The sequence below is a fragment of the Cynocephalus volans genome, chromosome 5 (genome assembly GCF_027409185.1).
Source record: "Cynocephalus volans isolate mCynVol1 chromosome 5, mCynVol1.pri, whole genome shotgun sequence".
NCBI lineage: Eukaryota > Metazoa > Chordata > Mammalia > Dermoptera > Cynocephalidae > Cynocephalus > Cynocephalus volans.
Genome location: NC_084464.1, coordinates 56,057,254 through 56,081,484, shown reverse-complemented (window position 1 = coordinate 56,081,484; position 24,231 = coordinate 56,057,254). Strand labels below are relative to the sequence as shown.

The 24,231-nt window shown below is 37.2% G+C and overlaps 1 protein-coding gene and 1 pseudogene across 4 annotated transcripts in view; one reads left to right on the top strand and one right to left on the bottom strand.

The window, feature by feature from the left end:
* Nucleotides 1-24,231, top strand: part of SUPT3H (SPT3 homolog, SAGA and STAGA complex component) — a 547,871-nt gene that overhangs the window by 177,915 nt on the left and 345,725 nt on the right. The window lies entirely within an intron of this gene.
* LOC134378150 (poly(rC)-binding protein 2-like) lies at nt 18,346-19,129 on the bottom strand (annotated as a pseudogene).

Sequence of the window (24,231 nt, the reverse complement as noted above, 5' to 3'; positions counted from 1 at the left end):
CAGCTTCCTGAGTGATATTTTTTTTCAAATTTGTCTTTTCATGTGATTTTTATGCCTGAATCCCTTCAGTGACTTTCTTCTTTCCTGTAGTTGTGTTTTTCAAATTATGAAAGCAGTCTACTGATGTATAGTAGAATTAATTTTGTGGCTATCGATTAGTGTTTAAAAAAAAAGAACTAGAATAGAATAGTATAGACAATATTAGTAGACATATGTAGTGAATGTATTTTTGTGAAGCAGTGTTTCAATTTATATGTACATCTTATTTCTATGTAGCTGTATAACATTACTGTATAAGTATTAGGTCATGGTATAATACATACTTCCTATTATGAGTCACTATTCAAAAAGGTTTGGGAACTCATTGGTCCAGAGATATTATAGCCCCAATTCCATTGTCTGGCATTGATAGCTCGTCACAGTTTAAGATAAGCTTTCCTTTCTGCTCTTTGCTGTTGTAGCTAAACCCTTTTCTTTTCCATACTATGCCAGGTACATGTACGCCTGCCTCTCTTTGCTCACAGTGTTCACTTTACCTGGAAACACTCAGAATCCAACTTACTCTGGCCCAGATTTACCTGAGCCTCATGGAATCAGAGATCCAGGCTCAGGGATTATAAGTAATTAAAAAGCAGTGATGGAGCCAGGATTTTACCTCAGGTCTTACACAAAATTTGCATTTTTAACAAGTTCCCAGGTAATGCCATTGGTCTGGGGATGATATTTTGAGAACTCTTGTAAATCATAAGTATCCTACAGAGAACCTTTAAAGAAGTGGTTTTCAAATTCAGAAACTCTGGGAGTGGGGCCCAGCAATCAGTGTTTTAATACTCCTGCAACTGATTCTGATGCATTCTAAAATTTGAGGACCACTGTTATGCAGGAGAATATCGTTTACAGGTTCCTGTACCCTTTATCAACTTCTACCCTTTGTTTAGCCAAATCCAGAAACAACTTACTGTTATTACTCTTGCTACTAACTCTGTTTCTTTTTTCTTTTTTGGCAGCTGGCCAATATAGAGATCAAACCCTGAATTTTAATGTTATCAGCACCATGTTCTAACCAACTGGGCTTACCGGTCAGCCTGTTTCTTTTCCGTCTTGAAAATCACAACACAATGCAGACTCCCATTAAATATGTCAGGTTATAAGAATATTTTGTTCTTTTCTTCCTTTCCTCTTTCCTTCCCTTCCTCATCCTTCTTCATTCTTCTTACCCCACTTCATTCCATGCTAGTATCAGGCACCATTTTAAGCAGACGAGATATAGCAGTAAGCAAAACAAAGTTTATACTCTCATGGAAATAACATCCTACTAGACAAAGCAAATAACAAACAAATGTATCTATATATTTTTCTTATAAAATGTGTAATATAAATAATGGTAATGCTGTGCTCTTTGAAGAAAAATAAAACAGGATATGGAACTAGAGAGTGATGGGAAGCATCTTTTCAGGCAGAGTAGTCAGAGAAGGCCTTTCTGAATAAGTGATATTGGCAAAGAGTCTTGAAGAAAGGGAGTGAGATATGTGAGTATCTTAGGGGCAAAGGGAAATGTATGTTTATAACAGATTTTCGTAAGTCAAAACTGGAAACCACCCAAAAGTCCATCAACTGATGAATTTATGGTACGTATATACAATGAAATACTGGTCAGCAATAAAAAGCAAGAAATATACCCATCAACATGAATATTTCTCAAAAGCATTATGTAACATGAAAGAAGCCAGATATAAAAGAACTATATACTTTGTGATTCCTTTCTTATGACTTTTTAGAAAAGGCCAAACTATAGTAACAGAGAACAGATCGGTGGTTGGCAGAGATGTAGGGGCAGTGGGAGAGGGGATCAACTATACAGGGCACAAAGAAACTTTTGGGAGTGATGGAGATGTTATCTATCTTGATTGTGGTGGCATTTACACATCTGTATTTGTCAAAACTCAAATTATGTAGTCAAAAAGGATGAATTTTTACTGTAAGGAAACTATACCTCACTATATCTGACTTTTAAAAATTCTTTGTAAATAAATTAGTGTAATGTAACCCTGATGCCCACTGAAGATATGTCATATCTTGTGACTATCATCCTTAGGGATAGAAGTACCTCTGTTCCAATTTGAGAAGCATGTGGCTATGTAAATTACCACAGGTAATTTATCACCAATTTTAGCTGTAAATAAGTACATCCTAGAATAAATTGTGGGAGTCCCAGAATGCAATGTCTCCTTGTAGAAAACAAGTAAACAATACTTCGATTACAAAAAATAAAAGAATATAATTTTTTTGCAAGTTAAAAAAGTGATTTTATTAAACTTATTATTTTAAAATAATTTTAGATTTAGAGAAAAACTGCAAATATAATACAGACATTTCCTCAATAGTCTTCACCCAACTTCCTGTAATGTTAACATACTGTATAACCAAAGCACAATTATCAAAACTAAGAAATTAACATTAGTATGATACTGTTAACTCTACTTCAGACTCTCTTTGGATTCCACCAGTTTTCTTCACTAATTCCCTTATCATGTTCCAGGGTCCAGTTCATATCCCATATTTCATTTAGTTGTCATGTCTTCCACCATCTGTGACAGTTCCTCAGTCTTTCCATGCCTTGCATGAACTTGACACAAAAGAACGCTGGTCAGTTATTTTGTAGAGTGTCTCTCAGCTTGGGTTTTTCTGATGTTCCCTCATTATTAGGTTGAGCATATATGTTTTTGGCAAGAATATCACAGCAGAAATATAGTATCATTGTTGGTGCATCATATCAGGAGTACACGGTGTCAATATGTTGTATTATTAGTGAGGTAAACCTTGATTGCTTGATTAAGGATATCTCCAGTATAATGTTACAGTGTTTCTCTTTGTAATTAATATGTTTGGAAGATACTTTCAGACTGTGCGAATATTCTGTTTCTCCTCAACCTTTTGTCTGCTAATTTTAGCATTCATTGGTAAATCTCGCCTACAACAGTTATTACACTGGTATTCCTATGCTGATTTTGTATTTCCCTTACTCTTTCTACATTTATTACTTGATATTGGTCTTTAATGAGGAACTGTCTTTTTCTCTTTCTTTTATTTATACCTTCCCTTATGTATTTGTATCAGTATGGACTCATGGATTTTTTTTTTTCTTAATTTTTGGCAATAAAACAAGTCTTAATACGTTTATAAAGACTAAGGTCATAGAAAATATGGTCTCCAACCACAGTAACAGAAGGAAATTTAGAAAATTCACAAATGTGTGGAAATTAAATAACACTCTCTTAAATAACCAATAGGTAAAAAGAAAAATCACAGGGAAATTAGAGAGTACCTTGAGATAAAAGTCAAAATGCGAAATATCAAAATTTATAGGATGCAGCGCTCATGCATTGCTTAGAGGAAAATTTATACATCTAAATACCTATATTAAAAATAAGTAAAATCTCAAATCAGTGATGTAAACTTCAACCTTAAGAAAATAGAAAAAGAGGAGCAAACTAAACCAAAAGCAAATATAAGTAGGAAATAACAGAAATATATGAAATAAGGAATTAAGAACAATAGAGAAAGTTAACAAAACTGAAAGTTGATTCTTTAAAAAGATCAACAAAATTTACAAACCTTTATCTAGATTGACCAAGAAAAAAAGACAGAAGACCAAAATTACTAAAATCAGAAATAAAGCAGGGGCATTATAACACTGTCATTATAGTTTTTTGCATTTTTGTTCTACCAGTGGATTTTGTTCTTTCTTGTGTATTTGTGGTAGTGATTATTGTTTTCCAGATTCCAGATGCAAGACTTACTTGAGGATTTCTTGTAGGGCTAGTCGTGTGGTGGTGAGCTCCCACATTTTTTGTTTGTCTGCAAAATACGCTATTGTTCCTTTGTTTCTGAAGGATAGACTTGCTGGGTATAGTATTCTTGGCTGACAGTTTTTTACTTATACTGTTTGGAATATATCGTCCCATTTTCTTGCCTGTAGAGTTTCTGTTGAGAAGTCAGCTATTAGTCTGATAGGGGCTCCCTTGTAGGTGACTTGACGCTTTTCTCTTGCTTCTTTTAAGATTCTCTGTCTTTGAGCTTTGCTAGTTTGACTGTAATGTGTCTTGGAGAGGATCTTTTTGGATTGAATCTGTTTGGAGATCTTTGAGACTCCTGAATCTGAAGGTCTGTGTCTCTCCCTATAACCTCAAAGGTTTTCTGGTATTATTTTGTCGAATAGGTTTCCATGCCTTTTCCTTTCTCCTCTACTTCTGGAACACCTGTGATTTGAATGTTTGTGCACTTAAGGTTGTCTCCTAGCTCTCTTAGATTTTCTTCATTTTTTAAAATTCTCTTTTCCTTTTTTTTTTGTCCACCTGGTTTATTTCTAAAAGACTATCTTCAAGATCAGAAAATTATTTTTTCTACTTGTTCTAGCCTGCTACTTAAGCTCTCGGTTGTGTTTTTATTTTGTTGAGTGAATCTTTCAGTTCCATGAATTCAGTTACATATCTTTGTTAAAGTATTAATGCTGTAATTTTTCTCCTTTGGATCCTTGATTTTTTCCCTCATTTCATTATGTTGTCTAACTGATTATTCTCGTATCACAGTGAGTTTCCTCGAGGTTGTTTCTTGGAATTCCTTTTCAGTCATTTCAAGGTTTTTTCTGCTGTATAGAGACTGTTATTTGAGAATTACTGTATTCTTTTGGTGGTGTCATATTTTCTTGGGTTTTCATATTTATAGTATCTCTACGTTGATGTCTGGTTATCTGATAGAGCAGATGCTTCTTCTAGTGCTCTGGAATGGGCTTTGAGGAGAGAGATGTCCTCTTTTATTTGTGGTCTCCATTGGTGACTCTCATTGTGTCAGTGCAGTGGAGTGTCTGGCCGGCCACCTGCACTGTGGCTGTGGCTACTGCTGTGATGGTGAGCTGCTTTTGCACAGCCGTGGCTGTGGTGGTGGCTTTAGTGGGCTACCTGCACAGAAGTGGTGTTTTTGGTGTGCTCTCTTCCCTGCTTTTGTGCCAGGGATGCTGCCCTTGGCCCCTGCTTTTCTTGTCTGGGCATGCTCTGCTTCTTGTCTGCTTCTGGGTGGAGGGGGCTGCCCTTTGCTTCTGCCTAGGACCCTGGGTGTGCTTTATTTCTTGTCTGATTCCAGGCAGAGGCATGCTCAAGAGATACAGTTTTATATGATATGAGAAGTGCACTTTTAACTTCAGTGTCAAAATTAAAACCTGAGTGAAGCTATTGCTGTGTATCATCAAAAGTTAAGTAAACATTTCTCTCAGTGTTTTCAACATCCTCTAAATTTTTCTTAATCCAGTCAAACACTTAAAAAAATTAGCCAAAATCAGAAGTCAATTCTGTCATAGAATTTTCTCTTGATTGTCACAATCCCCCAGGCAATAAATGTTATGTCTAAGAAAAAGATGCAGACTTTAAAAATTATAAAGCAGATAATGTACCACATGAGCAAAGATAGAAAAGGAAAAATATTTACCAACCTGCTCCTGCCCCCTGCTTTTTAAATTGCCCACACTACCAAAAATTACTTTTAAAGTTTCTTAACATGACTTCATCTTAATCTCACAAATACAGTTCAGGATTCTAGCAGCTTCATGGGAAAGACCAATGCTTAGTTATCATTTAATATGCTCATTGAGAACAATGGAGCCAGATGTGAAGTTCCAAAGGAAGTTCCAAGACAGCCTTAGATTTTGGTGTACCTGAAATAGACACTTTTGGTTGTCATCACTTCTTTTTTTCTTTGTTCTTTCCATGCATTAAGTTAAAGGAGAAAGAAAGCAATAACTTTCTCTTGGCATTATAGTACCTACTACTCCTATCCATTTGAAACACTTAACCCATTTGGAGAATTCTACTCAGGAGCAATCTTATAGTAAAAGGGTATATCTTTTCAGAGATTGTAATTGGCTCCTGGCAATTCAAATTTAAGGCTTTTTTTTTTGGGACTATTTGATTATCTTATTGGGTAAATACACAGGAGTGGAATTGCTGGGTCATATAGAAGAGATTTCCATGGAAATTTTAAACAAGAGGTATAAAGATCCTAAAGCATTTTTCAAAGAATTGTAACAAGAGATGAAACATAGACTGTACACTCCTGGAAACAAAGTGCTATCAAAATAATAGCTACCAAGTGTTGGAAGCGGTCCAGTCAAAGCAAAAGCGGACAGGTCAAGAGCAAAGCAAATTGTGGCAACAGTGTTTTGGGATGCTCAAGGTATTTTACTTGATGTTATAGAGGGCCAAAGAATGGCATCTGCTTATTATGAAATTGTTTTGAGAAAATTAGCAAAAGCTTTAGCAGAAAGTGCCTGAGAAAGGTTCCCCAGGGAGTCCTTCTCCTCTACGATGCTGCTGCTGCTCGTTCCTTCCTCTCTTCAAATAAGGGCAATTTTGTGAGAGTTTTAATGGAAAATCATTGTACATCCACCTTAAAGTCCTGATTTGGCTACTTCTGACTTTTTTTTGTTTTGTAATCTTAAAAAAGTCTTTAATAGACACCCATTTTTCTTCAGTTAATAATGTAAAAAAGACTGCATTGACATGGTTACATTCCCATTACCCTCTGTTCTTTAGGAATGGACTGAATGGCTGGTATCATTGCTTACAAAAGTGTTTTGAACTTGATAGAGCTTATGGAAAAATAAAGTTTATATTTTAATTATCATCTTTTAATTCCATTTTCCAGAGACTTTTTGAATTTCCCTCATATTTACTGCTGGGAATGGCCCCACTTCTTATTCTGTTAAGCCTAAATAGTCGAGTCAGTCTGTAGTTGATCTGGTTTTGGATTTTGCTATTGCTACAGTCACCTGTAGTGTATCAGATATTAATTTTCTCCAGTGGAAACATGTTACGTTGTGCTTAGTATGGGGTCTGTGGTGCCAGTGGGTTTTTCTGTGTTCCTGTTCTTCCAGGACAGTTTTTAGTAGACCTTGCATTCTTGTACCACAGACAAGGGTCTCTCTCTTTGCTCTTGCTCTTTGCCCCAGCAGTAGGCTGCTGTTCCTTATTACAGGATGTGAGGCTTCTGGTGGGGATGGAATAGAAGTTTCTTACTTCTTCTCCAGCCTTAATCTTAGGTGGGCCCTGTGCACACAGGCTTTGGGGGTGTATCTGCCTTACCATCCTATGCAATGAAACTTTGTATCTGCAGAGTCTTGGGCTTTAGTAGACTTCTGCTCAAGTCTGGGCCTAAGAGAGTATCCTCCTTCTCCAGAGTGACTTAAGCTTTTGTTCAGTATGAGAGAATGGTCTGGGGAAGTGGATGGGGTTTCATGTACATGCCACAGAGGCCCATGCTCAACCTTTAAAATTCATTAAAATTTTAGCTTTATTTTTTCACCCCCTTTTATAGTGGTCACCTGTTTCTCCCATACTTTATCAATGGTGAAACACTTTGTGCATCCAGTCTTTCCTAAGAGGTTTTGTTACTCGGTGTCTTGTAACTTTAGTGCTCTGATGGACTCTAGAAAAGGTATGATTTTGTAGGTTATCTCAATTTTTCTCATTGGTAACTTTAGTGTTCTGATGGACTCTAGAAAAGGTATGATTTTGTAGATTATCTCAATTTTTCTCATTTTCAAATTTGGAGCAACATTTTTCTGTGGCTTTCTACACCCTAAAGCAAAAGCAGAATTTCCAAAGAAATTTTATATAAATTTTAAAATATGAAAAAAAAATTGAGATGAATTTTTATGATAAATACGTATCTGCAAAGACTTATCTATTTATGGCAAAGTGCTTTGTAGCACAGTTGTCAAACTGTCTGGTATACATGTTCCTCTCTGACATTAGGGAAATTTTTGTTGAAAGTTTGAGAAGTATTGATTCTTAGGCTAAGCTGAAAAGTAAGGCAGAAAAACCTACCTTAAAACACTGATGAGTCATCACTGAGGGAACACCTTGTAGGTTGGCTAACCCAACACTTATTCCTAAACTCCTTCCTTCTCTGTAAGGAAGCTGGAAAATCTAAATACAATTTATTCTTGTAATTCGTGGCAGGTAGATTCTATGGAGTCCCCATGAACCCTGCATTAGTGAATACTTTATTTTTTTCTTCAATTTTTAAATTTTTTTTAAAACTTTTATTTTGTCGGTATACATTGTGGTTGATTATTGTTGCCCATTACCAAAACCTCCCTCCCTCCTCCCTCTCCTCCCTCACCCCCAACAATGTCATTTCTGTTAGCTTGTCATATCAACTTCAAGTAATTGTGGTTGTTATAGCTTCTCCCCCCCCCGTTTTTTTTTTTGTGTGTGTGTGTCTGTGAATTTATATATTAATTTTTAGCTCCCACCAATAAGTGAGAACATGTGGTAATTCTCTTTCTGTGCCTGACTCGTTTCACTTAATATAATTCTCTCAAGGTCCATCCATGTTGTTGCAAATGGCAGTATTTCATTCGTTTTTATAACAGAGTAGTATTCCATTGTGTAGATGTACCACATTTTCCGTATCCACTCATCCGATGATGGACATTTGGCATGGGTCCAACTCTTGGCTATTGTAAAGAGTGCTGCAGTGAACATTGGAGAACAGGTATACCTTCGACTTGATGATTTCCATTCCTTTGGGTATATTCCGAGCAGTGGGATAGCTGGGTCATGTGGTAGATCTATCTGCAATTGTTTGAGGAACCTCCATACCATTTTCCATAGAGGCTGCACCATTTTGCAGTTCCACCAGCAGTGTATGAGAGTTCCTTTCTCTCTGCAACCTCACCAGCTTTTATCATTCACAGTCTGTTGGATATTAGCCATCCTAACTGGGGTTAGATGGTATCTCAGTGCAGTTTTGATTTGCATTTCCCAAATGCTGAGTGATGTTGAGCATATTTTCATATGTCTGTTGGCCATTCGTATATCTTCCTTTGAGAAATGCCTATTTAAATCTTTTGCCCATTTTTTAATTGGGTTGCTTGTTTTTTTCTTGTAAAGTTCTTTGAGTTCCTTGTATATTCTGGATATTAATCCTTTGTCAGATAAATATTTTGCAAGTATTTTCTTCCACTCTGTTGGTTGTCTTTTAACTCTGTTAATTGTTTCTTTTGCTGTGCAGAAGCTTTTTAGTTTGATATAATCCCATTTGTTTATTTTTCCTTTGGTTGCCCATGCTTTTGGGGTCATATTCATGAAGTCTGTGTCCAGTCCTACTTCCTGAAGTGTTTCTCCTGTTTTCTTTAAGAAGTTTTATTGTTTCAGAGTGTATATTTAATTCTTTAATCCATTTTGAGTTGATTTTAGTATATGGTGAGAGATATGGGTCTTGTTTGATTCTCCTACATATTGATATCCAGTTCTCCCGGCACCATTTGCTGAAGAGGCAGTCTCTTCCCCACGGTATAGGCTTGGTGCCTTTGTCAAACATCAGATGGATGTAGGTGTGTGGGTTGATTTCTGGATTCTCTGTTCTATTCCATTGATCAGTGTGTGTGTTTTTATGCAAGTACCATACTGTTTTGGTTATTACAGCTTTGTAGTATAGTTTAAAGTCGGGTAGTGTTATGCCTCCAGCTTTATGTTTCTTTGCTAAGCATTGTTTTGGCTATGTGTGGTCTTTTGTTATTCCATATAAATGTCTGGATAGTTCTTTCCATTTCTGTTAAAAATGTCATTGGAATTTTGATGGGGATTGCATTGAATTTGTATATCACTTTGCATAGTATGGACATTTTCACAATGTTGATTATTCCAATCCAAGAGCATGGGATATCATTCCATCTTCTTGTATCCTCTCTAATTTCTCTCAGCAGTGGTTTGTAGTTCTCATTATAGAGATTTTTCACCTACTTGGTTAACTCAATTCCTAAGTATTTTATTTTTTTGGTGGCTATTGTAAATGGGCAGGCTTTCTTGATTTCTTGTTCTGCATGTTCACTATTGGAGAAAAGAAATGCTACTGATTTTTGTGTGTTGATTTTGTATCCTGCTACTGTGCTGAAATCATTTCTCAATTCCAAGAGTTTTTTTTGTAGAGGTTTTAGGCTGTTCGATATATAGGATCATGTCATCTGCAAACAGGGACAGTTTGACTTCATCTTTTCCAATCTGGATGCCCTTTATTTCCTTCTCTTCTCTGATTGCTCTGGCTAGTACTTCCAACACTATGTGGAATAGGAGTGGTGAGAGTGGGCATCCTTGTCTAGTTCCTGTTCTTAAAGGAAAAGCTTTCAGCTTTTCCCCATTCAGGATGATATTGGCAGTGGGTTTGTCATATATGGCTTTAATTATGTTGAGATACTTGCCCTCTATACCTAACTTATAGAGGGTCTTTGTCATGAATAAGTGTTCAATTTTATCAAATGCTTTTTCACCATCTATTGAGATGATCATATGGTCCTTGTGTTTGACATTATTAATATGGTGTATCACAATTATTGATTTGCGTATGTTGAACCAACCTTGCATCCCTGGGATGAATCCCACTTGATCGTGATGAATAATTTTACGTATGGTTTGCTGTATTTTGTTTGCTAGTATTTTAGTGAGGATTTTTGCATCTATATTCATCAAGGATATCGGCCTGTAGTTTTCTTTTTTGGTTATATCTTTACCTGGTTTTGGTATCAGGATGATGTTTGCTTCACAGAATGAGTTTGGGAGATTTGCATCTGTTTCAATCTTTTGGAATAGTTTGTAAAGAATCGGTGTCAATTCCTCTTTGAATGTTTGGTAAAATTCTGCTGTGAATCCATCTGGTCCTGGGCTTTTCTTTGTTGGGAGCCTTCTGATAACAGCTTCAATCTCCTTTATTGTTATTGGTCTGTTCAAATTTTCTACGTCTTCATGGTTCAGTTTTGGGACCTTGTGTGTGTCCAGAAATTTATCCATTTCCTCCAGACTTTCAAATTTGTTGGTGTATAGGTGTTTATAGTAGTCTAGAATGATTCCTTGTATTTCAGATGAATCAGTTGTAATATCGCCTTTTTCATTTCTAATTTTTGTTATTTGAGTCTTCTCTCTTCTTTTTTTTGTTAGCCATGCTAATGGTTTGTCAATTTTATTTATCTTTTCAAAAAACCAACTTTTTGATTCATTGATCTTTTGAATTGTTTTTTGGGTTTAGAATTCATTAAGTTCTGCTCTGATCTTAATGATTTCTTTCCGTCTGCTAACTTTAGGATTGGATTGTTCTTGTTTTTCTAGTTCTTTAAGGTGAAGTGTTAGGTTGTTCACTTGCCATCTTTTCATTCTTCTGAGGTGAGCATTTAATGTAATAAATTTCCCCCGTAATACTGCATTTGCAGTATCCCACAGGTTTTGGTATGATATATCATTGTTTTCATTAGTTTCAATAAACTTTTTGATTTCCTGCTTGATTTCTTCTTGGACCCATATGTCATTAAGTAGAATGCTGTTTAATTTCCATGTGTTTGTATAGTTTCCAGAGTTTTGTTTGTTATTAATTTCTAGTTTTAATCCATTGTGGTCTGAGAAGATACATGGGATAATTGCAATTTTTTTGAATTTATTGAGACTTGATTTGTGACCTAATATGTGATCTATCCTGGAGAATGATCCATGTGCTGATGAGAAGAATGAATATTCTGAGGTTGTTGGGTGGAATGTTCTGTAGATATCTGCCAATTCCAATTGGTCTAGAGTCTTGTTTAGATCTTGTGTTTCTCTACTGATTCTTTGCCTTGATGATCTGTCTAATATTGACAGGGGGTGTTCAGGTCCCCTGCTATTATGGTATTAGTGTCTATTTCCTTCTTTAGGTCTAATAGAGTTTGTTTTATAAATCTGGCTGCTCCAACATTGGGTGTGTACATTTTTATGATTGTTATGTCTTCTTGATGCATCAGTCCTTTTATCATTATGTAGTGTCCCTCATTGTCTCTTTTAATGGTTTTTAGTTTAAAGTCTATTTTGTCAGATATACGAATAGCTACTCCAGCTCGTTTTTCTTTTCTGTTTGCATGGTAAATCTTTTTCCATCCTTTCACTCTTAGTCTGTGTGAATCTTTATGGGTGAGGTGGGTCTCTTGTAGGCAGCATATAGTTGGGTCCTCCTTTTTAATCCAGTCAGCCAGTCTGTGTCTTTTGATTGGGGCATTTAAGCCTTTAACATTAAGAGTTGTTATTGAAAGGTGTTGATTTATTCCTAGCATTTTATTGGTTGTTTGGTTGTCTTAGGTGTCTTTTGTTCCTTGCTTTCTGATTTACTGTTTGTTTTCTGTGTTTGTTGGTTCCTTAGGTTGTAGATAGCGTTTTTGTTTGCATGTTTTCTCTTCATGAATCCCATTTTTATTATACTAGTGGGTTTTGATTTTTCTTGGGTTTTTATGGCAGTGGTAGTTATTTTTCAGGAACCAAACCCAGTACTCCCTTGAGGATTTCTTGTAAGGGTGGTCATGTGGTAGTGAACTCCAGCAGTTTTTGTTTGTCTGGGAAATATACTATTTGCCCTTCATTTCGGAAGGATAGCCTTGCAGGGTAGAGTATTCTTGGCTGGCAATCTTTGTCTTTTAGTATTTTGAAAATATCATCCCATTCCTTTCTAGTTTTTAGGGTTTGTGATGAAAAGTCTGATGTTAGCCTGATTGGGGCCTCCCTTGTAGGTGATTTGACGCTTCTCTCTTGCAGCTTTTAAGATTCTCTCTTTGTCTCTGAGTTTTGTCAATTTGACTATAACATGTCTTGGAGAGGGCCTGTTTGGGTTGAATACGTTTGGAGATCGTTGAGCTTCCTGGATCTGAAGATCTTTGATTTTTCCTATACCTGGGAAGTTTTCTGGCATTATTTTGTTGAATATGTTTTGAATGCAATCTCTGTTTTCCTCCCCTTCTGGGATACCTATGACTCGGATATTTGAGCGCTTAAGGTTGTCTGATATCTCTCTCAGATTTTCTTCAATTTATTGGATTCTTTTTTCTTTTTTTTTTGTCTGCTTGTGTTATTTCAAACAGCCCATCTTCAAGTTCAGAGGTTCTCTCTTCAACTTCGACAAGCCTGCTGGTTAAACTCTCCCTTGTGTTTTTTATTTCACTGAATAACTTCTTCAGTTCAGCAAGTTCTGCTACATTTTTTTTCAGGACATTGATTTCCTTGTACATTTCCTCTTTCAGGTCCTGTATACTTTTCCTCATTTCATCATGATGTCTAGCTGCGTTTTCTTGTATCTCATTCAATTTCCTTAGAATTATCACTCCAAATTCCTTGTCTGTCATTTCAAGGGCTTCTTGTTCTATAGGATCTAGAGTTTGAGATTTATTGACTTTTGGTGGTGTACGTTCTAGATTTTTTGTATTTCTGGTATCTTTTTTTTGATGTTTATTCATTGTGGCAGGGGGTTTCACAGTCCACCGGTTTGAGACTATTGACTAACTAAGATATTGCTGTGGTTCCCAATTTGGTATGGCTACCTCCGTGACTGCTCAGTTGGCCTCTAGTGCCTTGTGTGTCTGGTTGCCTCGGGTCTTGGGCCTCTCCGGGGAGCCACCTCTCTGTTCAGCTTGGACTCTGCTGGGTTGCTGGATCAGTACCGCAGGGTGTGTGGTCTCTGCTGAGCTTCCACTTTCCATGCAGGACTTCTCCCTGTTCCGTGTGCTCTGGCCCGGGCTGTTGGATCACGCAGTGGCAACCCCACAGGGTGTGTGGTTTCTCTCGAGTCTCCGCCTCCCTAGCCGGACGTCTCCCCGCTCTGTGCGCACTGGGCTGGGCTGGGACATGTCTTCTGCAGCCTTTGTCTATCAGCTGGGCCTTCAAGACCCTGCTCGGCACCGCCTCGCTCAGGAAGTCTACCAGGTTTCTGCTAGGTGCAGACGACTGGTCGCTCTGGGTGCCTTTGTAGCCTTGTGTAGATCTTTCTTTGGACTTATCACCTTCCTCCTGGTATCGCGGTTATTTGTGTACTTGTCTTATCTCCACCACCTGAGCGTGAGCTCCTCGGGGGAGGAGCCTGCAGCACACGGTTCACCTTTGAATCCCCCTGGTGCGGACCGAGTCTGGTGCCCGCCCGCAGTCAGCTCTCCCGTAGGTTCAAGCGAACTCGGGAACTCTCCGACCATACTATTCCTAACCAGAAATCAGTTAGGCGTTTTTCCGAACTTGTGGCCGCAGAGATGGTATCTGCCTCCTGGTAACAGGAAGTTTACCGGGGGCCGGAGCCCAGGGTGCGGTGGAGTGACAGTCAGCCCAGCCCATACTTCCTTGCCCTCCCAACACTGGCCAGGGATGCCCCATGCCAGCAGCCCCACCAGAGAACCGTGGGGGGAGTGGGAGGGGAGGCTAGCCCGCAGGCCCCGGGAAGCCCCTTGCCGGGGCAAGCAAGTTGGAAGGCTCCGTGAGGAGCTGAGCCGGGCGACGAGGACAGGCTTGACCGAGCCGGGCCGGTGCTGCCACTACCTGAGAAAATGTGGGAAGCCCCGGGGTCGGTGAGTGGCCTGGTGGGGCAGCCGGAAGCCAGGTGGGCGTCTGCCCCCTGAGCAGGGCCGGGCTGGGGGTCACTCACAGGGCTGTGCCGGGTCGGGCGGCTCCCTCTCTGCCTCTGCATCATCACCGTCCCCGTTCTCGGCAGCCACCACCTCGGGCTGCTCACTCGGTCCCGCGGCATGGCTCGGGCGCTCCCAGGAATCTTCTTTAATGCCAGCTTGAAACCTTGAATCCTGAATAGGGCAGCTGGCCGCCTTCAGCGCGGCCCCGGCCTCCGGGATCCTGGCAGCGTTAACAGCAGCCCCGGCGCCGTGTTCCCTGTTTAGAGACTCGCTTTTGCAGCTAAGAAACAGTTCTTTTCCTGCTCCATACTTCAAAGCTGTTGCCTGTAAATGAGGCAGCCTCTCCTGCCAAGGGCAGAGTGCATTAGTGAATACTGAACCATCGCTCTGAGGGAAAATGTGTACACGCACACACACACACGCACGCATGCACACACACACGGACACACACACACTATAATCTTAAATCCTAAAAACAGCTCATCCTGGTAGATTCTATTTTCTTTATTTTACAAAAGACAAACTGAGGTTCAGAGTGTTATTTGGCTTTCTGAGGCTGTCCTACTAACAGGTCCCAGAGTTGGGATTCAAACCCCTTCCAACCGTCCCCAGAGCTGGGACTACTTGCTCGACACTGCAATGCCCACTACAGTCTCCATCCTCTGGTCATATCTGTATGAGAGTTAAAACAAGAAGGCAGTGTCTCCTTGTTAGACCTCAGCCAGGAATTTGTGCATCAGCAACTCAGATTTTTCACCACTGTGCACATGTCCCTAATCTTCATTAAAACACTGCAAATATTGATTTTGGGCTTACTAATCAATTTTAGTGCGTAGGCAGATTTTTTTCAAATATGGAATTGCAGATAATGAGTATCAAGTGTGTTTACTTTTTTAATTCTTCTAATAGTTAAGGGCGGCTATGTAACAGAGTTCTGACTAAAGAGACGTAATAAAAAGTCTACCGAAAGACTTACTTTTCTTAATAAAAGTGACAAGTGACTGGTGCTACATCACTTTTTCTTTTCTTATTTAATGTTGATTTGAGTGGGAAAGTGTGGCAGTGGTCCTCTGACAACAAGGTGACAAGCATGAAGATGAAAACTGCTGTGGGAAGAAAAATTATAATCCTTTGTTGTGCCAATGAGCAGCCAAACCCATCTTAGCAACCACCTACTTACAGTTATTTTGATTGAGAAAAATAACTACTTGCATATTAAGCCACTTTTAGTTAAGCTTTCTGTTATTTTGAACAGAATGCTTTCTTATTTGACATAGCCAATAATTCAGTTCTTATGTAGGTTTTTTTTAAATGGAAAGTTAACATATTTATTGGTGGTTGATTATGTTTACCAGTTTATGTATGTGATATTTATGTACTGTATTAGACAGAAGATTATTTTAACTGGTTCTATTCATGGCCAGATTTAGGTAACACATGCTAAGTTAGGTGCACTATTTTAGTGCACTTCTTTTGATAATCACAAGCAGTAGTGCAATTAGCAGTGAAATGAATTGTACCAAGTCACATAATATGGAGTTATTCTGGCAAATTATATGATCATTTGTAAAGATCCTGTCAGTTGTCTGTAGAGTTGTGAAAATGAAAAATATCCATGCCCTTTAAAATAGAACCTTGGTCAGTTCTAACCTTTTAAAAACATGTTTTGACGAGTTACATGTATTTCTATATATTGTGATGTAATACTGTGGTTATTATTAAATCTTTATTTTGTACTTGCTCTGTTTAAGGGACTGCCTAAGATACAAAAGAAACAAGAGGTGTAATTCTTAATCCTCATGGTCTTCCTATCTTGTTGAATGATAAAGATGATTGAATTAAATAGTACAGAAATAATATGTAGTGTTTAAATTAAGTAGCGTAAAATAAAGTACCAAGGGCCAGCCCCGTGGCTCACTCAGGAGAGTGCAGCGCTGGTAACGCTGAGGCCACGGGTTTGGATCCTACATAGGGATGGCCGGTGCGCTCACTGGCTGAGCGTGGTGCAGACAACACTGTGCTGAGGGTTGCGATCCCCTTACCAGTCCAAAAAAAAAAAAAAAAAGTACCAACTTTTGTGTTGCTCAAAAAAAACCCTGAGAGTGTAATAGTATAGCAAGTCTTTATTAATCAAATGTTTATTGATTGTCAGTTGTGATCAAGGCACCAAGACAGGCCTAGTTTGACCTGTGTGTTGAGTGATTAGCGGCTTTGCAGTATGGAGGGAGACTAAAAGTGATGTAACACACTATTTATGCCTTCAGTGAGCTCCGAAAAATCAAGTATAGTGGCCTTTAGCAGGTATGGTGCTTCCAAATGTGCTTTTAAAAAAATGTAGTCTGTGAGGGTCCCATGCTTAGTTTGTTGTAAAGGAGGAAGAATGCAATAATAGTTTAGACAGTGGAGAGATTTTTCTAGTGTCTATACTTTTAGAAACTTCTGTTCTAGAAAAATATCGCCATGCATAGAGGACAGTTCCCCTCAGATTGGTGCAGTTGACGGAAAGTTTTTAATGTGGCTGTGAACTACTGATCCCTGGGCCCAAGAGTCACTTTTATAGCCAGGCCCAGGTAATGCTTCCTTCTGGATATCATAATTTATCAGTTGAACATTACTCTGTTTCAGAGATCTAGAGTAGAACCTTTTGGGTATCTAGATTTTTCTTTATATTACAAATTGTTGATCTGCAAATTGTACTTTCTTTGCTTCTCTGAGTAGTTTTAATATGTTTGTTACATTTTTCCCTTTGTACTTTAATTTCTTAATCTACTTTTCTTATTTAAACATGCAAATTTTACAGATTTTTTTTTGTTTCAATTCAGTATTTCAGGCAGTTAGGAAACTCACCATAATTCACTTACATATAAAAAAGTGCTTTTCCCAGCTAAAACAATATTTTTAGTTTCAGGTTTTGCTATGCTTGCAGAATCGATGTGTGTTGTGCTCATTCATTTTTATGGAAAATCTTTACATCTCTAGACTGCAGACATAGTACTTACATTTCTGGTCATGTAATTTTAGGTTAATTTTCAAGGAAACATTTTGTCATGCATTTATTTAAAACATTTTCTCTTCTGTTCTGAAGCCCTACTACAACAGTACTTCTGTTGTGCTACTACTCTGAATACCTGCCATAGATGTCTTTTAGTAACGTCTTTTTTTAATGTTCTAGAAACTTTTAACTGCCTTGTTTGGAGACCTGCCTCATATTGACAATTTTTCAAAATAAACAGTATGATGTGTTTGTGTTGTAGTTGACAAGAATGTAAATGTTAGTCACATCTCAGCCTGCAAATGGCTAAGAGAAACGTATTGCTATCTCTGTTGTTAATGATCTTGGTTTTAACCATTTGAGAAGTACATGCCATGCTTTATAATAGCTCCTACGAAACATACTTTCAAATGGTATTTTAAAGTTCTGTTTCATTTCTCTAATGACTATATCATAAATTAATTATTTAGAACTAAATATCTTTTTTTTTGTTTATAACCCACCATTGGTTTTTGGGATTATGGGTTATATTGTGTTGTGTGTGTATGTAACTATAGCTTCCAGTTTCTGTTTTCAAGAAAAAAGCTCAGACTAATAACTGTCTTTGCAAAATTCCTGATATAACTGAACTGAAATATATTATTTTACTCTTACATTTCTGGAAGAAACATAAAATAATTCAAGAGCAACACCAACCAGCAAAAAAATAATAGGGAGGGGCTAACTAAATATGGATCTCAGTGTTAATAGCTAAAAAAGAAAAAGTATTAAAACTCTTTAAAAGTAACAAATTTATGATGGAGTTGTAGAGAAGTGACATATTTATAATCTTTTTGAAATACAGACTTTGATTGTTCAGAAACTGTATATATGAATTGTGAGTTATGGATGAATCGTCATGGTTCTACCCAGTCTCCATGACACCTGTCTCTGAAGAAAACTTAACATTTAGATATTGTATGAGGCTAATGATGGCCGCAGATGCAATGATGGCAATCTGCCTATCAGTGGATTCTTTCTCAGGAATGGCAGTTTTGATTCACACCTTGGATACCTGATAGGTGTAATTGATTTTGGAGCCCAGATGCCCAATTATGCAGCCAATTGGGTAATTTGGGATTGTGAATTCATAAGAAGTAGTCTGAGCAGCTTCACTCAGATGTGCCCAGTAATAATAATTCATCTCTGGAGAAATGGAATCAATGTCACTGAATCCAGTGTTGCCATGCATCATAACAAAATGTGCCCATTGTATTGCCAGCCAATACACCTTGATCACATCTGGTCAGTGGAATAGCGTACTGTCTTTGAATGGTAGGGGCTTGACCAACTGGAAAGATGACTGGAGAATTGGACAGCTTGGTCATGACCGGCAGTGGGGTTGGAAGGGTGGGGATAGGACTCCAACACAACCAAATAGATCTTTTTGACACACTCTGTTACATATTTTGGAATGCAGCAGTAGTAATGAACACTTAGTCAAATTGAGAGGTGTATTCCTTGTCACTTGGCTTTGGGCCCATTTGCTCTCTTATTTCTTTGATCTTGAAACCACCTTTTCCAATGGGAGAGCTCCACTGACTAGCAGGGACCATCTGCCTCAGGGTGACTGGTAGTGGTGGGGTGTCTGTTGTTGTTTTCCCATTATGTATATATTCCTGGTGGCAGGTGCTATAGAATCTTTTCATTTCGAGATATGATCTCTGGTTCTACACCTTCATGATATAAAACATGTGAGTCAATATGGCAGACAGGAATATTTCTGGAAGCCATTCCTGTGCCATGACAGCTAGCAATAACCACACAAGGAAGTGACTGTTAACCACTAAATATATTGCATTAACTCCAAACTAAAAATGTTTCCAATTCATCCTTCCCTTAGGAGGATTTCAAAAATACCTGTTCTAGAAAAGTATTGTCCTGCATAGAGGTGAAGTCTTCTGAGGTGGACGAAGTCAACCCAAAACCTATAATGTGGCTCTGAACTATTGTTTTGTCTTTTGGGGCTGAAGAATCACTTTTATAGTCAGGCTAAGGTAACATTTCCTTCTGCACACCATACTTTATCAACCTAAACGTTACGCTATTTCAGGGGCAGAAATGTTGTAGATCAGAGTTCAGGAAAAAACATCTGTGTCAGGGGTTGAAACTGTAAAATAATTACATTAAATAGTATCCAAAAGTTATAATTGTAGATATATGATTTTTAGATGCTGATCATGATCTAGAATAAAGATTTTCATCCTTGATTGTACAAAAGTTATGTTTAGATATGTAATTTTTAGAATGCTGATTATGATCTGGAACGGTGATTCTCATCTTTGGCTACACACTAAAATTACCTTAACAGCTTTTTAAAAATCTTGATGTCTGGGTCCCTACCCAGACCAGTTGAATCAGAATCTCTTAGGGTTTGGGTTCTGGCATTGGTATGTTTGTCAAGTAGGTGATTCTTATGTGTAACCAGGGTTGAGAATGACTGATGTGGAACGAGGAGGTGATACATATAAATGAAATGTTAAATAATATATTGATTCTCAGAAACTGATTTTTAATGACTTCCTTTTAAAATAATGTTTCAGAATATAAAAATTGATATCCCTTCTTTATATCATATGTTGATTATTAAGCCTCTCCATTATTGAAACTCCTTTCTACAATGACACTATTGAAATTCCTTTCTACAATGTTTTATAAACATAATAGAATTGAATAATAATCTATGACTCTGAAAGAAGGAAAAGTGAAGTTTCATCATTGCTTTTAACATAAAAAAATCATATTTTTGTTATGATTGCATTTTTATGGAAAATTATTGGAAGTTCCATTCCTTTGATGTATTAATCTTTGATTCAAATCAGCAGAGATCAAATGTAAGTTGTAGTATCTGTTAAATTCTTTACACATGTATCATGATTTTAACTTGATTATCAGAATCACACATTTTTTTCCCACTAGAACCATAGAAATTATGGTATTAATAAATTTTGGAATTATTTCTTTAAATGTCTTTTTATCAAAAAATATCACACACTATCTTTAGAACTGAGTCATTTGAAAAACCATTGTAACTAAAAGTTATAACACTATTTTCATCACTCTAAAATGTATATATTTTAAGAGAAAGCCAAGGTTTTTAAAAAAATATGTATTTATTTCCTCACACTTGTTTATAATTACTATCACAGAATTGGAGTATTAAAAAAGCTTGTTTCTTGTCATGCTGATAAAATTATTAATATTTTCTTTGGGTTGATGATGAATACTATAAAGCCAGTATTGATTTAAGCATTTGTATGAACAAAGATCCCAGAAACTTTTTGAAATCATACTTAATCATATGAGTATCAGAACAGAAAATGGAAAGAAAAGGGAGTTAGCATTTGGAAATGTATGCCAGCCAGTCATTGAGCCTGTGCCTTTAAATGTGACAGTAAAGGTTGTCCTAGGTGTTTGCATTGAACCTTTTGACCATTCTATAACTCAGGAAGGATGCAACAGTTTTGTTAGTTAAAAAACACTATACAAATGTTGAGGATGTCTGCATAACATTAGGGGATAGAAAGCATTTTGTCATCCTGTGATAAGAACAAAACCAGGTGGCTCTATTTTGTGGCTTAGGATGTGGGTTTCTTTGGTTCTGTTAGTCTCAGACACTAAGGGAAACAAGTTACGTATGCAAAATGAGCTGTGTAAGCTCAGTGTAGCTTGGTAGCATAATTATTGGCCATGGAATCTGTTATCTGTTCTATTGACCATTTTTTGGTAACAAGCTATTTTCTGGTTTGTTTGTTTGTTTTTTTTTAAAATCCACTTGTGCATAGATGGGTCATGCTGAGTAATTACAAATATATTGTTTACTGTAAAATAGAAGTAATGAGTTTGGCTTTATTCTTGTTGAATTTGAATGTCAGATGAATTCTTTGCTATACAGTATATTTCAAAAATGGAAATTTGTTCATTTTTGGATAGAGTGGCCAGTCATATATTTATGTAAGTGAACTTTCACTGATATTCATTAGAATGCCTCAAGTAGCCTCAGGTTAGCTTCATTGCCCTAATCCATGGGGTTTTTCTTCAGCACCCATGAGCCTGGAATTTTAGTCCTGTGCCTTAATCCTTTTTTCCTGATTTTTCTGTTATTCATTTAAAAAGAGCATCTCAATCACTTGTTTATAATGCAAAATCTACTTAACTACTTTATGAGAAAACTTATGGTTGTGTGTGTGTGTGTGTGTGTGTGTGTGTGTGTATAATAGGAAGTTAGAAGGAACCAGCTTAATCACAGACTTTAAATAGCCCAGTAAGTTTCTTTTTTAATTTCTACTTCTTTTATACTAATTTTGGTGTGCCATCCTTTTTAGACCTACCTTCCTTCTTTCCAAGATGATCAGAGTTACACTCTCCAAATCGCAGATCAAATACTATCTTCTCTATAGAAGTCACATACTGAATGTCCATATATCAGTCACTTAGGCATAAGTTATCTTTCTTAATCCTGATGATAGTCTTGGAAGTTTTCTTTATTATTTTTTCATCATTCAGTTTCTTCATTGGACAGACATTCACTAAACATTATCCTCTAGTCATTTTGTTTCTAACACTTCCCAGAACCCTTGGTATATAGTAGGTGTGAAATAAATAATATTTGAATAAATTAATGATACAGATCTTAAGCTACCTGTGTTTTGAACCAAGTACGCAAAACAAAAAGTATTGACCTTTAGGATTTTTCTTCATTTGAAATTAGTCCTAAGTTAGAAAGGAACTGCTTCCTCAGGTTAGACCAAATATTTCTCATTGTTTTGAATAGACCTATGATTCTTTCTGTTTTAGTGGGTGTCTTTACATGGCTTGCTTGCATCATAGAAAAGACTGAAATTATCCACAATCAGTGTTCTTATTTTAATATAGCAATTCCAGTAATTGTAAGCATTGATATCGAAGAGTTCCTCTACCCTATACCTAAGATAGTTCCAGTGAAGTTTTACATGTTGGATTGTCTTGTGAGATTTCATTTAAGGACAAGATTCCAGCTGTTCAAAAGGAAGAAAAGAAAAATACAGTAAAATCACTGGGCAAGATATAGATAACCTGTAAGTTCTCTTTTTTCCCCCCATCTTCACTATTTCCTCAAAATTAAGTCTGTTATTCTGAGTTGATTCTAAATATGAAAATGAAATAAAATTAAATATTTCTAGAAATTTAAATTATACGATAGATACTTTTTCCATATTGTATCAACATGGAACAAGTGGATGAATTATATATAAAGGATTTTTATGTTTGCAAGTAGTTGTATGGGTACATTTTGTGTGGTGAAGGATGATTCATGGAAATACATGAATAGACAGGGTGGGGTATAGAAAAATTCCCATCTCATATTAGTAAGAAAAAAACGAACTTAATGGAGCAAGTAAATTTTTAAAACCTATTTTAATTATGGAACTATGGACTTGGTACTCAAACACTGTAGTGCCCTATGGCTGTTTAGCGTTATCTTTTGTCCTGTCTTTGGTAATATAAATATGCACAGTCATTTTCCATTTAATTTTTAATAATGTATTATAGTTCCTGTGTAGGTTGAATCATCAGTTTCTTTTCATTGTTCCATTGGTTATTTGACTTCATTTTTGAAAGTGATTTCATGAGTATGAGAAATCTATTCTAATGTCTGTCCATTGTCCCTATTAAGTGAGTCCCTATTAATGTTCTTGTTAAGGGACTAATTTATTCAACAGATTTCATTGTGTACATACCAGGCCTGAGTAGAGCCACGCTAGTGAACAAGATGAAGTTTCTGTCTTCATGAAGCTTACATTCTAATGGAAGAAGAGGTAGACAAAAGAAATGATACATGATACCATGTCTGATAGTGGTAAGGCCTGTGAAGAAAAATAAAGCAGAGTGAGAGGATAGAATATGATAGAAGCTGATATTTTCGATGTGATGACCAAGAAAGGCCAATCTGAAAGGTGATATTTGAGCAGGGATCTGAATGAAGTTAAGCCAATATCTGGGGAAGGAGCAATTTCCATCTGAGGAAATAGCAAATGTAAAAAACTTTAGGTGGTTATACAGAGTGTGTCCCCCAAGTTTTATGTATTAGTAGCTTGATCCCATTGTGACTGTTAAGGGAGTAGGAAATCCTGTTACAATAATTGAAAGGAGGGGCCTTGAAGAGGTGATTAGATTCTGAGGACCATGCCTAGTGAATGGATTAATAATGGTGGTCATGGGTGTCATTATGAGGGCTTTCAAAGGATAGCAGTGAGACACTCTCTCTCTGCTGTGCTATTTTCTGCTGTGTGAGACCTCTGCATCACTGTTGCCACCACCAAGACCCTTACCAGATGTTTTCCTTGGACTTTGGACTTCCCAGCCTCTGAAACTATAGGAAGTAAATTTCATTTTCTTTATAAAATACCCAGTTATGTGTATTGTTATAAGCAACAGAAACGGACTAATACAGGTGGGAAGGTATTTTGTTTGTTCAAGGAACAGAGCAAAGGCTGTTTTGGTAAGGGTGGAAGGAATATGGTAGATGACGGCAAAGAAGCCAGACCCATGTAGGCCATTGTCAGGAGTTGTGATTTTATTTAAAGGTATGTATTTTCATAATTGGAGGATTTTGATTAGGGGATATGTGTGAATAGATTTAGAAGGATTACTCTAGCTGCTTTTTGGAAAAAAGGCATCATGTGGGACAAAGGGGAAAGCAGAGAACCAGATAGAAGGTCTGTTGTAATAACCCAGGCTAGAGATGATAGCTCCTTGGATTAGGGCATTA